The sequence below is a fragment of the Galeopterus variegatus genome, unplaced genomic scaffold, assembly GCF_000696425.1.
Source record: "Galeopterus variegatus unplaced genomic scaffold, G_variegatus-3.0.2 Scaffold4072, whole genome shotgun sequence".
NCBI lineage: Eukaryota > Metazoa > Chordata > Mammalia > Dermoptera > Cynocephalidae > Galeopterus > Galeopterus variegatus.
Window position 1 is genome coordinate 26,904 of NW_007730183.1, and position 4,204 is coordinate 31,107.

Sequence of the window (4,204 nt, forward strand, 5' to 3'; positions counted from 1 at the left end):
AGGACTGATATCCAATTTTACAGAAGAAAAGTGGGAGGAATACTAATTTCTCACATGTATTGGCCAGAGGTCCAAATTGTTTCTACCTTGTTTATGCTCAGCACTACCTCCCTCCACTTATGCTGCTTCTGCTGCAGTGACTGCTACATCAATCCTGCACTTTCCCTGCTAAAAATTATTTTGCTGTATAATTACTGTTAGGAGAAATTTCTTCATTCAACAATATTTGAGTACCTACCACATGTTTACTCTGGACCAAGCATGCAGCTTATATTCCAGTGGGAAACACTTGTTTTGAAAAACTAACTGCAACATACTTGGGCAAAATGCTGGTAGAACCATAAGCATCAATTTCTACCATCCTCCCCAAAAGTAACAGTAAATGCATAAAAAAATCATTGAACTACAAGGATATCTTTTGAAGATATAAGATAAAATGTTGCATCTACAAAACAAGAACAGGTAGCTATGACAGAGGAACACTCAGAGTCCTAAAAGAGCTCTTGGAAATAGAGAGTAATTTTATAGTAGGACTGTGAAAGTTAACTGAAATGCTGGAAGAGAGTCAAGATAATCTCATAGAAAGCAGAAAAACAGATACAGCAGGAGACGGACAAAAGAAAATTGTGGGATCAGTCTAGGTGGTCTGACATCTGAAAAACAAGCATTCCAGAGAGAAAACAGGGAAAATGGAGAGCTAAAATTTTAAGGAAAATAATCCAAAACACCTCCCAGAAGCAATGGACATGAGTCATTGAGAGGGTCCAGCAAGTGCCCAGCACAAAAGACTCACACCAAGTCCCATCACTGTGAATTTCAGAGACAAAGCAGATCCTAAAAAAACCCCAGGTCTCATAAAAAGGATCAGGATTCAGAACTGCATCAGACTTTTCTAGAACAATACAGACATTAGAATACAATTCTTTCAAAATTCAGAGGGGAAAAAAGACTTCCATACTGAAATCCCTTATTATCAATCAAATGTGAGAGGATAAAAATACCTTTATGCAAGTAAGCTTATACATTGATCTCTTATGCACTCTTTTTCAGTAAGCTACTGGAGGTGGAACTTCACCAAAATGAGGGAGTGAACGAAGAAAGACATAGCCAGGAGATCAGTGGAAAAGAGGGTATGTGAAGCCATGGCTAATGTCTGGAATCCTGCCGACATCACCAATTGTAGTGCTCCTAATCCTGTTTGTGATGCTGTTTGTAAAGCTAGGCGACCATGCTAGTTGTCGGGCTCTTTTACCTGCCGGTAATCCTGCCAACTGGGCCAACTGCCGACTTAAGGCTGGGTCTGGAGCTCCTAGACCCCTGAAGTCCATTGTCCAGTCTGGGTCACAAACCCTCCACATGCCAGGCTGGGTCACCAGACCCCACACATGCCAGGCTGGGTCACTAGACCCTCCACATGCCAGGCTGGGTCACCAGACGCCACACATGCCAGGCTGGGTCACCAGACCCCTTCATGCAGGTCTATGAGCTAGGTAACCAGCCAAAAGGTCCTTGGAAGCCACAGGTTGGAAATTATGGCCAGGCATGGTGGACGTCTGAGGCAGACGCCCGCCCGCCTGCTTCACTAAAACTCTCTCTCTGAAGAACACAAGAACAGCAACAAAACTAAAAAGATACATTGGCACGCATGTGCACTAACTCCACACACACACACACACACACACACACACACACACACACACACACACACACACACACAATTTGCTTACAAAGGATGTGCTAAAACCACACCCAACTGGACCCAAGGCTAGGGCCCTGACCAAACTATTCTATTTTCCCAACAGGGTCCAAACACAAAAGAGAGCTGAATGGAATCCACAGGGCAATGCTGAAAAGGATCCCTGAAAAGGCTGACAGTTCTGCATCAACCCTAGAGAGCAATGGCCCAGTGGGAGTACAGTGATGGAGGATTCTGGAAGGACATCCCCAAGAAGACAACACTGGTAAAATACACCTTGTGTATTTTAATGTATTGAGAGAATGTACTTCTGATTTTAGGGATGAATTAGTGATTAGTGATGATAAAGAAAACTAAACACATAAAAAATAAGACACAATTTCAGGGGAAAAAAAATTTTATGAGAAGGAAACTCTGAACACCACACTGCTTGCTGTGAATGATATTCACATAATTATAACAGTTAAACACCAAATATTACTAATCTAACCACAAGTTGTGCAAAGAATAATGGAATGTTTGGGGTGGGGGCGGGAAAATGGTATGTGGGTGAGAACACAAAATGCTAAATATTTACCTTCCTTCCACAGTAAAAAGTCGAGTTAATATCTAGAATTGGAAATTAAAGAAACAGCAGCATAAGCATGTTATTTAGAAATATTAAGGATAACAGAAGAAAGAACTAAAGGATTTGAAAATGGTTACCTTAGAGTAATGACAAAGATGAGGTAGAGGAATGCTACACTTTTGTTATAATCCCCATAGAACTGTTTCGTTTTTGAAACTCTGTGCATGTATGACTTTGCTAAGAATGATGTAACTACTAGTGTGACGCGGGCTCTAAGAGTGACATGCAGGATACTATATGAACTTGGATAGGAGATGCAAATCCAGAGAAATGGCTGCCTCATCAAAGTGACAATAAATGCAGACCTGAAGGGAGGAGAGGTTACAGCGAGGTGAAGAAGAGGGGCAGTTTTCCAGATGGGGGGAAAAGATGTGAAGATGGCCTTTAGGTAAAAGAGCACATGGGCTGTTGAGAAATGGAAAGATCAGCAAGACTGAAGGAGCTATAGAACCCAGGCTGGAGGTCGGGAACTGCCTCAGGAGGGATACAGTCAACCTGGCTGGGAGTGAGGCGCTGGCCACTCTGAGACCAATACAACCCGGACCCTTTGCTGTGGTGGGTGCCAACCGTTTCAACTTCAGGCATCTACATTTCCCCATCACGCAAACCTAGCTTTGCGTTTATCTATAAAGCAATCAAGACAAAACCAGTCGGGGCCGGCCTGTGACTCACTCGGGAGAGTGCGGTGCTGATAACACCAAGGCCATGGGTTCGGATCCCATATAGGGATGGCCGGTTTGCTCAATGGGTAGGCATGGTGCTGACAACACCAAGTCAAGGATTAAGATCCCCTTACCGGTCATCTTTTAAAAAAAAAAAAAAGAGAGAGACAAAACCAGTCAAGATAAGAAGAAAAATGCAAACAATATATAGAATTAAAAAAAGGAAGTAATCATAAATACATTTAAAAAAAATTATAAAACAATGTTAAGAACAACTATATTCCAAATACATCTGAAAATCTAGATGAGATTAATATACTTCTGGGAAAATATACAAATATTAAAATTGTCTCAAGAATAGAAAACTTTGACTCCCCAGATGTAGCAGGAGCCTTCTCCCAGCCTGCTTGCGTGTAGAGCCCCATGCAGGGATGAATCATGCCTGATCTGAGCATGTCATGGCAATCTTGTTACCCTCTGCCAATTTTTAGACTATTGATGGGCATGTGGCCTATTTCAGGTGAAATGTAAGAAATCTATTGGGGAACTTCTTTTTTTTTTTTTTGTCCTTTTTGAGACCGGCCACACCACGCTCAGCCAGTGAGTGCTGTGAGCGCACCGGTCATCCCTATATAGGACCTGAACCCACAGCGGGAGCGCTGCTGCACTCCCAGCACTGCTCTCCCGAGTACGCCACGGGCTTGGCCCATATTGGGGAACTTCTATAAAAACTCCCCTCCCCTGCCTTTCCAGTTTGTCCCTCGTCCCTGAGGGAGGATCTGGAACCATACAACCCTCTTGTGTCCCTGTGGGGTGCCATCACCAGCACCTCAGGATGGCAGATCTGGAGGAGGCTGGTCCTGGCAAATGTCAATAAGCTACCATACCGAAACTGCAACTAGCGACAACACACACCCTTAAGGTATCTGTCTCTTTCAGGGGGGGTTTCATTCCTGTGGCCAGATAGAATGTTACTGACCACCTCTCTCCACTCCTTAAAAAACAGCCTTAGGCCCAGATGATTTTACAATTAGGTTACCCCTGTGTGCACCTCCAACCCACAGGCCTTCCAGTATCTCCTACATCCATTTAACTTGAACTAGGACACCATATCCCCAACCAAATCTATTTTCCATGCCCGTCATCATTTAAAAAATCTTTATTTGTAACTCTTCAACTTAAAATGATTTCAGATTTACAAAAGGATGTAAATACAGT